Raw genomic sequence first — 12,952 nt, 5'->3', positions numbered from 1 at the left:
TAAAAGTGAAACAAATTACCTACAATGGAAGTGGTTAATGGTTTGCATGCAAGCTGGTTTGGTCAGACATTATACACAAGCTTTGATATACTACAGAATGCTCATAAACACTTGTAAACTTCTCTTGTCTAATCTGAACTTATATTCCATGGTGATAAAATGGTATATGTATTGTGTTATTAAAGTAAGCGAACACACACACACACACACACACACACACACACGGATGTCAGGAGTAATGGGGGGAAGGTGGCAATGTTCCACATTAAATAAGGTGGGGACAATAGGTGACATTGAGCAGGAATTAAAGGAAGTGCTGGGCTTAGCCATGCAAATACCCAAGGGAACAGCATCTGAGCAGAAGAACAGGCAGCACGAGGCCTAGTCTGGTCAGGAAACAGCAAGGAAACTTGCGTGGCTGGAACAGACGAGGAGGAGGAGGTGCAAATGAAGCCCGGATGTTACTCTCTCCCCAGGCCAGGCTTCCTACAGCCCTGCCACTGGACTGCTGCCTGGGGGGAGTGAGGAGCCACCTCAGATTTTGAGCAAGGGAAGTGTGAGATATTGCTTAAATTCCAAAGGATTGCTCACCCTGCTTTGAGTGTGGTCTGAAGTAAAGGCAGAGGAGAGGAGAGCAGACCAATAAACTGCAGAAGGCGGACGGCAGCTTGAACCGGGGTGGTGGCCACAGAGATGGTGAAAAGTGATGGAGCCTGAGGTCACCGTGAACCTCCAAAGGGGCAGGGCTGGGGGAGAAGGGGAGCGAGAGAAAGAGAGACAGCGAGAGATCAAAACAGGAGGTAGGGAGAACTTTTTCAAACGGGTGGGGAACCAGAGGTGGAAATACCACCTTTGCAAGTGCACCAAGAGTTGGAAGACGCAGGGAGTGAAGAGAGGGAAGGGCATCAAAAAAAGAATTAAGATGTGTTATGTCCGTGTAGCAACTCCCCATGATGAGTGCCATCATTAGGCACTGCAAATATGGACTAATTACAAAAGAAAGCAACAGGCCTCAGTTTATCTGTCTTATCTTCACCTTTCATCCCCATTTCAGGACTTAGCATGGCTCCTCCGACACTATTAAGCAAGCCAATTCCTTATTAATTATCTATTGCAATGAAAATTTTCCTGACACTGGAAAGCAAATTAGTGACAGAAATTTATGGTAAAGTTTGAGTCATTCGGTTTTAGACATTTATAACCCCTTACTTCAAAGTCTTAGGTCCTCTGCAACCTATTTCTCATCCTCAACATTTCAAAGTGTGAACTTATAGAGTATTTTATACTAAGAAAATATAACTATCTGTCCTATGTTTTCATTATTTTGTTTAACAACAACAAAGTATGTATCACGTGCCAGGCAAAGTATTATGTACCTGAAAGCTCCGAAGGCTAACATGACACACAGCTCCTAACTTCCAGAGCATTTTGGTCAGCAAGGAATTGTGGATATCAAGAGCTCACAATAAAGTTGCTCATCTTTAGGGTGGCTGCTAAGGAAACTGAGGGAGCTATTCTAATGGAAGATTGGATCACTTTGCAGCTGTGTGTAAAAGAACTTAAGATGCCTTGGTGACAGGAGGTCCTGGTTACTTCTGACTTTAAATTGCATTCCCCTCCCTTAACCCACTATGTGGCAGAGCTATCCTTCTTTTCACCTCTCAAGTACATTAAAGTCGTTTCTAAAACTTTTGATTACAAAATCAACAACATTCAAAACTTATAGCATTGCTGTATAGCAGCAATAAATAGAAAATGTAATTGAAGTAAAATTATATATGCATGTGTGTGATCTCCTACACATATATCTCCACATATATACATTTGGTGGTATTTAATTTCCATCTTAAGACAAGGGCCACCACAAAGTCAAGATTCAAGCTACTGATGGGGAGAATATATTTGCAATCTACATAACTGACAAGACATGAGAATTCTGAAGGTGTAAAGAAAGAGACATTCAATATAAAAATAGACAAGGACTTAAAATAAGCATTTCACACAAGAAATTAGCAATTAAAATGATGAACAACTACATTAATGAATAAGAAAATATGAAAATTAAAAGCACAAAGAACGGAAATATTTAAGTCTGACAATTCCAAACAATAGTCAAGATACATAACAACAAGGACTTCTACACTGCTCATGTAAAAGAGATTGATTCATCAAATTTGGAGACCATTTTGCCCATATACAATGTGATAGACACACTTGGTTTCCAACCCGGAGAGATTTCCTTCAAACTTCTTCCCTACTGACAAAGCCTGTCCCTTATCATGATTCAAATGTTCAGGACCGGGGATGTAGCTCAGTGGCTCCTCGACTGCCTTGCAAGCGCAAGGTCCTGAGTTTGATCCCCAGTACTGGAAAAAAAAATTTTTTTTCAAATATTCACTTCTCAATGCTACCTCAATTGTGGCCAAAAACAGCTGAGGGAGGTATTCCAGGAGAGGCCTTATTCCCCATGTGAAGAGACTCCAAGTGGGGACACTCTCGCCCATCCACTCTCTCTCTTCCTGAGTATCGCAGGTTGTAAGGGGACATGGCTGAAACTACAGTAGCGACCTTGTGGTATGTGTGTTCGGTTCCTCACTCAGGGTCGCAAACGCCCACACCGTACTTTTCTAATGAAAATATGCTCTTAGCATAGTGGTAGCTGACTGTGCGTCTCAGTGGCTGTGCTGGGTGAATACAGGAAGCAATCTTTGTGTTTACCCATTTGCTATGACAAATGACAAGGTGTGTTCATGTGTGTCAAAGTGTAAACAGGGGAGTTTTCCCATGTTATATGCTGTGTTGTATTTTGTTTGCTTATAATTTTTTTATTAAATGTTTTCTTTTATTTTTTTCTTGTAGAATTAGCCTAATCTAGTACAATGTCAAATTAAAATCTGCTTTTACAACTTTAGGAGGAGGTTGAAAGTGAGTCATCAGGTGACTTGGCTACTGATGATGACATGGATCATGTAAGCCAAAGAAGTTAGCAAGATATGAAAGACAGAGAAGTACAAAATGAAGACCTTGATTCAGATGAGGAAGAAAACAGTAATGTAAATAAATATCTGATTAGTCAAAATGCTACCAAGTGGTCACATATACCTGAACCATTCAATGTTAGAACCTGGTCAGAAAACATTATTAGGTTCTTGCCAGGGGTGAAATCTATTGGATGGAATGTCAACACTGTGATTCAGTGTTGGAGATTGTTTGTAACAAATGATATGCTACAAGATGTTTTGAAATACACTAATAATGAAGTACAAGGAAAACATTCTATGTGCATCGATAGCAATACTCAAAAATATATTTATCATGACATCTCACTATCTGAACTAAAAGCCTTCCTAGCAAGACTTTATCATTCTAAACATCAGAATCTAAAGGATTTATGAGGAAGTCACAGATTTGGCCTTGAGATTTTTAGAATAATGACACTCAAGAGATTTGGTTTCCTTCAAAGTTGCCTACATTTTGATGACAAAAAGATCTACCAAGAAAGAAAAAAATCCAACAGTTTTGCTGCTATTCACTCATTTTTTGAAAGCTTTGTTTCAAACAAGCAATTTATACACCATCCAAATACAGGACAACTGATGAACAACCTGCATCATTTTGTGATTGTTGAAGTTTTAGCCAATATGTGCCAAATAAACCTTCCAAATATGGTATAAAAATATATGCCCTGGTAGATGTGAACACATTTTACACCTTGAATTTAGAAATTTGTCCTGAAACTCAGCCACCAGGTCTTTATTCATGCAGTAATAAACCATAGGATGTGGTGAACAGACTTGTTGGACCTATTTCAAAAAGTAACCAAAATGTCACATTCACAATTGGTTCACTAGTTACCCATTGATGTTACATTTGCTAAAAGAACACCAGTTGACCAGCACAGTAACTATTCACAAGAACAAAGCCAAGATTCCTGAAAAAATATTACGAGTTCACAATAGAGAAATGTATAGTATAATCTTTGGATTTCAGAAAGACATAACATTGGCCTCCTATATGGCAAGAAAAACAAAAGTAGTGTTGATTCTGTCAATATTATACCATGATGTTAAGGTTGATAATAAAGCCAGTTGTAGTAGCGCACACCTGTAATCCCAGCACTTGGGAGGCTGAGACAGGAGAATCCTGTGAGTTCAAGGTCAGCCTGTGCTATATAGTGGGTTTGAGGCTAGCCTGGACTACTTAGACCCTATCTCAAAACAAACATACAAACAAAGATTGGTACCAAATCCCCAACACAAATGAAGCCAGAAACGGCCACATTTTACAACCAAATGAAAAGCGGGGTAGATGCTGTTGATGAGTAATGCAGCAACTATGATGATGTCACTCAGAACAAAAAGTGTTAGGCAATGGTTGTGCTTTGCTAAACATGTCAGGCATAAATAATTTCATAGTTCACAAAGAAAATAACAAGCACAGAATATCACGGAAAAGTCTTGGAAGGTGGAAGCTGGAGACGCTGTGCGCCTAGCTTCAGCGTCACCTTCCAAACTGAATTCAGCATGGAGGAGAAGTCAGAGAACTGTAAGGTTCTGGAGGATCCGTTCAGTGGTTTGAAGGTTACAGATTCCCAGGAAGCAGAGTGTGGCAGGCCTGCAGTAACTGATCCCAAAGATCAGCATTCCCAGAGCAAGCTGCTCAAGGATGACGAGGACCAGGGAGAAGAAGAATGTTTTCATGACCACAGTGCCTCATTTGAGGAGGAGCCAGGAGTGGATACGGTTCAGAACAAAGCTGATGATGATGTGAATTTCTCTGAACTACATGAAGAATACTTAATAGAACTGGGAAAAAATATGCCAGAAGAAGAGAAACAGCAAAGAAGAGGGCACTAGACTACAGGAAGAAGGAAACGAACAGTTAAGAAAGGAGATCATGTAGGAGCTGGACGTTCCTACAGTCGAGCCCTTCAGAGGTGCCCATCATGCTTCCAGAAAGACAGACCTATTCTCTTTTCCAACAAAGCTGCTGCAAGGATGAAACAGGACAAGAAGGAGATGGCCATCGGAGACTGCAGCAAAGCAATTCAGTTAAACCCCAGCTACATCGGGGCAAAATTGAGCAAAGCAGAGCTGTACACGAAAACGGACAAACTAGATGAAGCCCTGGAAGACTGCAAAACTGTATTAGAAAAGGGTCTGTCAGTCCGTCAAGCAAGAGAAGCTTGTATGAGATTACCTAAGCAAATTGAAGAACATAACGAAAGGCTAAAAGAAGGGATGTTAAGTAAACCAAAAGATCTTGGCAACTTGTTTCTCCGACCTTTTGGGCTCTCCACAGAAATTTTCCAGATCAAACAAGATTCCTCCACTGGCTCCTACTCCATTAATTTTGTTCAAAATCCAAATAATAATAGATAACAAAGATAACAAGTTGTAAAAGAAAAAAATGTCATGGAGAAGTTTTCGTAGAGGATTTGGACTGGAACTGATAAATGATCAATTACAACAGAGGAAGAGCAAGCTGTTTCGGCCCAAAGAACTCTGCAAAAGAATTCTGCAGCAGATTGGTGAACAGGAAAGTGAAACATTACAAGAGCCTCCTAAGAAGATAGGAAGACCACCAAGGTGTCAAGTGCGTCCTACCACAGAAGACAGGAAGACAAAATACATTGCGCGATCAGTGTAAGCCCTACTTGTGTATGGAACGTGCTGTTCTCATGTGTGAACACTGCCTCAGGTGTGAGCATTGTAGCAAAGATTATTTCTGTGGTAGAGTTCAGTTTGAATTTTCATTGTAGTTCACACAGGGATTCATTTCTGCTGTACTTTGTAGGTCTTGTAGGCAGGTAAACAGTTGATATTGAACATGTTGATGTTTGTTCTAAACACTCATTATATATTAAATTTTTAATATTTTATTTTATTGATATTTTATTTTCCTGTAAAATACACATTGTTTAATGTAATAAAACTCATAAAATTAAAATTAATAATTCATCAATAGAAATAGTTCTAAAAGATAAATGCCATTATACACCCTCCAAAATAGACCTTTCAAAAAATTTGTTGTGAAATCAACCAATAACAAATGCTGGCGGGGCTGTGGGGAAAGAGGAACCCTGCTCCACTGCTGGTGGGAGTGTAGACTGGTGCAAGCACTGTGGAAATCAGTATGGAGATACCTCAAAGGACTAGGACTGGAAGTCCCATTTGACCCAGCTATTCCACTGCTGGGTACCGTCCCCAAAGAATTAAAAAAATCATACCTCAGTGATATATGCGCACCCATGTTCATAGCAGCACAGTTTGTAATAGCTAAACCTTGGAAGCAGCCCAAATGCCCATCAACTGTAGAGTAGAGAAAGAAAGTGTGGTTTTTCTATAAAATGGGTACTACTCAGCCATCAAAAACGAGAAATTAGAGACATTTATTGCTAAATGGATGCACATTGAGTTGATACTCTTAAGTGAAATAAACAGGACACACATGTGTAAATACTGAATAGCTTCTCTAGTGTGAGAAACTGAAAGTGTAAATAAGGACTAAATGTATAATAGATAATGTGAAATAGGAAGGAAAGGGGCAAAGGGGAAGGGGAGGTGGGACGGGGAGGGGAAGGAAAGAAGGGAATGGGATTAATATGAGAAAATGAAAAAATGGAAACAAAGTCTTTGTAAATAGGGAGGGATGGAGGGGTTGAAGGGAGGGCAGGGGAATGGGGAAAAAAAAGAACCAAGAGAGATTATGTAAAGGTGCATATCTCCAATGATGAATGCCATTATATTGTATACCTAAAATGTACCAATAAAAGGATATACAAAAAAAAGTAAAAAATAAAAATTTGTTGCAATACTCCAGGGTACAAAAGCCGCCCTAAGGAGGTAGAAGAGTAGGGGGAAGAGCTTGGGTTTCCCTGAGCTGCTGAGCCAACCCTAGGGCCAGCCCATTTCTGGGTTTCTTATGTGTGTCAAACCTCTTGTTTAAAGCTTCCTTCGCTTGAGTATTCTGTTGCTTGCAGCCAAAAGTATCAGAATCAAGCTATAAATTCCCAATACCTCAGAATGTGATCTTATTTGGAGATAAGATCTTTGCAAATGATCAAGCTGAAATAAGATCATTCAGGTGTGTCCTAGTCCAGTGTACCTGGGATGCTGTAGAAAAGGAAAGGTGCACACAGATAGTACACAGAGACAAGGGAGACAACAGGAAGGCACAGGGAGAACTCCATCCACAGACAAGGTATGTGAGCGTGACTTGAAGCTTGGAGAGGGACGTGGAACAGTCTCCCTCACAGCCCTCAGAAGGAGCCCACCCTGCTGGTACCTTGATCTCAGACTTCCAGCCTCAAGACTGTGAGATAACCCATTTCTATGCCGAAGTTTGCAGAGCTTCATTATGGCAGTAGTGGCAAACTAACACACCCAGGAAAGGTGAAGGGGGAGTTTTCCAGGACTTAGCAATTCTCTCTCTAGTTAAACACCTTACAAAAATCATATGCTGAAGCAGACATGTGCATTTTAGCATTGGTTATGCCAGCAAAAGCTCAGAATACAGGGTTAGAATAACTAAAGTGTGGTATGGTCATTCAGTAGGATACCATAAATCAGATAAAATTCATAAACTGGAGTTCATATTCCACCATAGATGAACCTCAAAAAATAATCTCATTAAAATTGTCAAAACATAAAAACCAAGTTAATGCTAGGGCAAAAACATAATATAAATACAAATTAAAATGATACTGAAGTACCATCTTATCACAGTGGCATTAGGAAGTTTGAGGATACCTTGTGTAGTAAAGACATGGGGGAAGAGGAACTCTCATTGCTTCATGAAGAGAAATTTGGCAATTCTTGCAAAATTAAAAATAATAGATCCTGGGCTGGGGATTTGGCTCAGTGGCACCGCACCTGCCCTGAAAGTGCAAGGTCCTAAGTTATTATGTATTAACCTAGCCTGCATGAATGGGTGTGTTCTTAATATTTTTGCATGAACATTTCAGTGTGTTAAAATGGTCAAAATTTAATGTTTTAATTCTAACAAGAAAAACTGAGAGGAGATACTAACAGAAGAATGAGAGAACACGAGAATATTGGAGAAGAAAAGGAGGTTCCTCCAGTGCAAAGAAGGAAGAAAACTGCCCTGGATACCAACTGCAGCTGCAAACTGGTACGTTCATATCCTGGTATTCCAGGGTGCTTTTCAAAAAAAACTTATGCAGAATTACTAAAACATGAAAGCACTTCCCCAAAATGTGAACAATTATCTTGGACTTTTCTGGGACTTAGGTCTCAAACGTTCCTTTGTAGTTTTAAATCTCTTGCAATTGTTATATGTTTTCTCAGTCTTTCTTGCCCTTGATGAATTGCCAAGGAGATTTAATTACAGTCAGCCCAGATACCACGTGGATAATTTAACTACTGAATAAACTCTCCCTCCCCAAGATAATCACTTTTACTATGAATTTCACAATATTTAATTTATAAAGTGTCAGAGACGGAAATAACTATATTGGCTTGAAAGTCATAATAAAAGAAGGAAAACAAACAATATCACGGCAAAGAGAGATCAGGGCCAAGTATAAATACACCTTGAATGAATTTCTAATGCGTCTTCAAAACAAAGTATACTAATTGTTTCAAAACACTCCAGGACCAAAAATGCAGAATAACCCTCTACAGTGTAGATACTCTATGTTTGACACATTCTCATAGGAAGTGGAAAACAGCTTAGCAAATTTTAAAGTGCCATTGTATAAAAGAAAATTGAATTAGGTCAATACAACTACTTATGCTGATGGTACTCATTTAAGCAGGCACACAAATTTCTTTTGTGTGTCTCCTTACTTTTTAATTACTTATTTTTTGTTTGTTCCATGGCAGCATCCTTCTTTGAGGACTGTCTTAGTTACTTTTCTCATTGTTGAGACAAAATACCTGACCCCAAAGTTAAAGGAGGAAAGGTTTATTTAGCTCACAGTTTGTAGAGGTTTCAGTTCTAATTGGTTGGCTCCAAGGCAGGGTGGCATTGCAGAGGAGAAACAGTTCATGGCAGGCATAAGGTAGAAAAACAACAAGGGATGGCCACAGCTCTTTCTATCCCTTATATCTTATCCAGGCTGATGGGGGGGGGTGGGCAACACTCACACCCTTAACCCTAGTACCCTTGATCTTGGTATCGCACCATGAATCAATTCCAGAGTCACACACTCTAGACCCAGCCACCTCTGAAAAAGCCCCACTTCTGACCACATGAGACTTTGGGGGGACAGCTATGCACAAGTCATAGGATTCCACCCCTGGCCCCCTAAAGACTCCTGCACATCCCTTTATGCAAAGGCAGTTAGTCCATCTCCAAGAGTTGCCAAAGCCCTAACAGTTTCAGTAGTGCCGAAAAGTCCAAGTACAAAGACTCCTCTTAAATTTAAAGCAAATTCTTACCTGCCAGCCCCTGTATAAATTAAAAGAAAGTTAAATGCTTCCAATATTCAATGACACAAGATAGACATTTCCATTCCAAAAGTTACAAACAAGGGGATAGCAAGGAATGAGAACAAAGCAAGACCAAAATCCAGCAGGGCAAACATTAAATCCCACAATTCTACTTCTAGTATCCTTGGCAACCTATGGCAGATTGTAAACTTCAAAGGGCTTGGGTGGCTCCACCCCTACAGCATTTCTGGTGGTTGTAGCTCACATGGCTTCTTTCTTTAGCTGGCCTTGCTCACTCCTTGCAACTTTCCTTGGAAGATCCATGTTCCTGACTTCTTCAACCTTCTGGGGTCTCCAATACACCTTTGGCTTCATACTCAAAGCTTCACACACTGCCCTCTCAGGTCTTCTTCTGAAATCTGGGTGAAGGTCTTCCTGACCCCACAACTCTTGCATTCTGCATGCACCCAAAACCAGCACCATATGGATGATGCCAAGGTCTGCCACAAGCTGGAGCAGTAGCCAAGATTCTTTCTCTCTTGGCTGTAGGGGTTGAGTGCCTATGAACCAAATCCAAAGGAACAACTTCACTAGGCCACCACCATTCTGGAACATGGTGCTCTGGGGCTTTCTTCTCAAAGCAAGGTCTTTCACCTTTGTAACTCTGAGACTGTAAAGACTGGAGTCCTGTTGGTTCTTGTAATGTCCTCAGGCCATCTTTTCTGTTGTCTTCTTCTGAAATATCTGGCTTTTTCTTGCTAGTCTTTTCAGTGACTGATTTCTCCTCTGTTCCATCTTTGCAGGGAACAACTTTACTGGAGATTCCTTTCTGGGCAAACTCACAATATTTTGAACCATTCTACTGGGCTCTTTGCTCTTGAGTCTCAACATAAATCTGGCTAAAAGCCCCCAACAGCAGCCATGCCACTCCCTCAAGGTTAAACTGCCTTGAAATTTCTTCTGTATGATTAATTAGTCTGCCACCCTTAATCTCACTCTTAGGCAAAGTCTCTGGACATGAGCAAAATGGAGACAAGCTTCCTGCCAAGCCATAACACACATCATCTGGAGTTCATTAACCAATATAGTCCTTCTTCCCAGCAGAAACCTCCCCAGCCTGGTCTTAACTGGCATCATTTCTATCAGCATTCTGGACTTCTGAGCTCTGACCAGAATCTCCCCTCAAGAACAGCCTAAGGGGTTTCAGCTCTACTTTTTCAGCCAGCATCATCAAACCTTTCCTAACTCTTTCCCTTCCCACAAGCTAGTTCCAAAGTCTCCTGAACCACATGGTCATGTACAGTCACAGCAAAGATCCCCACTCCTGGTACCAAATTCTGTCTTAGTTACTTTTCTTGTCTCTGAGACAAAATATCTGACACCCAAAGTTAAAGGAGGAAAGGTTTATTTAGCTCACAGTTTGTAGAGGTTTCAGTCCTAATTGGTTGGCTCCAAGGCAGGGTGGCATTGCAGAGGAGAAACAATTCATAGCAGGCACAAGGTAGAAAAACAACAAGGGAAGGCCACAGCTCTTTCTATCCCTTATATTTTATCCAATATACTTAGGGTGGGTAGCACTCATACCCTTAATCTTAAAGCCCTTGATCCTAGCATTGCACCATGAATCAGTCCCAGCATCACACACTCTAGATCCAGCCACCTCTGAAAAAGCCCCACCTACAACTGCATGAGGCTTTGGGGGGACAGCTAGACACAAGCCATAACAGGGATTAAGTGATTTTATATTCTTTTTTATATTTTTGTATCTTCACTAAATGCTGTACAATGGGTATGTTTTACTTTTATCATTAGAAAATAAAGCCTTTGAAGGGAATAAAAATGTCAGACTCTTGTTCCACTTATTTTTCAAATTTCTTACCTCTGTTTTCACTTCCCTGTTTGTCTTTAAAAAGCAAGATTATCACCGTCTCCTCCTCCAGAGTAGGTATTTACTGCCGATTTTTTGCTGAAGAAGAAAAACCATGTCCTAATCCCCATCTGGATCACTGAATATAAACACTCCTCCACATTTTACCCTTTAATCTTTGAGACATACACAGAAAAACCTACTTTTTTTGTCTTTGTGGTTTTCTAATCTCATCTATTTCTAAAGGGGTTTATTTATTTATTTTACCAATTGAGTTGAGTCCCCCCCCCCTTTTTAATTTACAGACATTTAATTAGCTTCTTTGGGTACCAGGGATTGAACTCAAGTCCTTGAGCTTGTAAGGCAGGTGCAGTGCCACTGAGCTAAATCCCTGGCCCTAATTAGCTTTATTTACAGTTGCCTAGATAACAACATTAGGCAAGAATGCCAGTTTAAAAGAGATCTATGCAGAATCCTAAAAATAACAGATGTTGCTGCTCCTGGAGAAGAGGCAGGCTTGATATCAGCAGCTCTTCCTAGGCCTCGGTTACTCAGAAGCAACTCTGTTGCAGTCTCTACATCCCATGATTTTGAAGACAAGGCCAGGATTACTGCATTCCTATCAAATCCCATAGCACATAGGTTTTCTATTTTTTTGGTGTATTCTGGACTAGAAACTGGTGCTCCAGCATACACGTGTGCCCAAAGTCGAGCTGTCTGTTTGAACATTTCAGGATTTTCTTTGTACTGATTTGCTACTACTGCACCCTGTGGATTGTCCAGTTCTGCAGCTGCCAAGAGTGCTTGGAATGACAATAATACTGTGCGAGGAGTCATTGCTGCTGCCCGTTGATCTTTCAGGATACCCAAACAAATAGCCCCTGTGATGGAACTAATATTAGGATGCCATATTTTAGTGATAAACCAGACTGTAGGGGGGTTAAATGGATATGTTTCTGGTATTTTGATCTCTAATTGATATCTTCCTCCTTCACATGGTGTGTCTGGAGGTCCTGCTATTTCTCCTCTTAATTCTGTAAAATTCTCATCTACAACATCTACTTTAATTTGACTTTTGTAGTCAAATTACTACAAAACTTTTGTAGTTTGTAGAGGTTTCAGTTTATAATTGGCTGGCTCCAAGATAGAGTGGCAGAGTGGCAATAGTTCATGGAGGGGGAAGGAGCAAAAGTAACAAGAGCTGAACTGAGTTTTATTGGCTATTTCTTTCTTCTGCTCAGGCCCTCAAGCACATTTTATAAATTACCTGAATTTAAATTTTTGTTTACTTTTATTAGTAAAAGTACATGCTTACAGTATAATGGTTATATTCACTGTGGGGGAATTGGTACAGGTACAGAACAGATTTCAGTTCTTTTTGTTTTCCCCTTCCCTCCACTTCACTTTTTTCCCCACCATCAGATTCATTTACTTATGACCTTATAAAGTTAATTATCGTATATACAGATTGAAAACCAGACTAATAGGCCAAAGAACATATAAAACATGTAAGACAATTATACCAAATCAGGGTACATTAAATACATTGTCCTCACTAGATTGAAATATTTTTTCCTGTCTCTCTTTTGCTATTATCTTTTATTTCATACTATAGTTTTTTTCAATATAAGAGAAACCATGTGATATTTAAGCTTGGTGTCTAAGTTACTTCACTCAACACTATAATCTC

The 12,952-nt window shown here is 40.0% G+C and overlaps 1 protein-coding gene and 2 pseudogenes across 1 annotated transcript in view; 1 reads left to right on the top strand and 2 right to left on the bottom strand.

The window, feature by feature from the left end:
• The window catches only part of Cd38 (CD38 molecule), a 58,619-nt gene that overhangs the window by 23,971 nt on the left and 21,696 nt on the right, over positions 1–12,952 (bottom strand). The gene's annotated exons all lie outside the window — the stretch shown is intronic.
• On the top strand, positions 4,417–5,454 carry LOC101719938 (tetratricopeptide repeat protein 1 pseudogene; annotated as a pseudogene).
• LOC106009576 (ubiquitin-conjugating enzyme E2 K pseudogene) lies at positions 11,555–12,236 on the bottom strand (annotated as a pseudogene).

Source organism: Heterocephalus glaber, unplaced genomic scaffold (assembly GCF_053883595.1).
Source record: "Heterocephalus glaber isolate CG9 unplaced genomic scaffold, H.glaber_assembly_v1.0 deba00001509, whole genome shotgun sequence".
NCBI lineage: Eukaryota > Metazoa > Chordata > Mammalia > Rodentia > Bathyergidae > Heterocephalus > Heterocephalus glaber.
The sequence above is the reverse complement of the archived record's forward strand: the minus strand, read 5'-3'. Positions and strand labels throughout refer to the sequence as shown.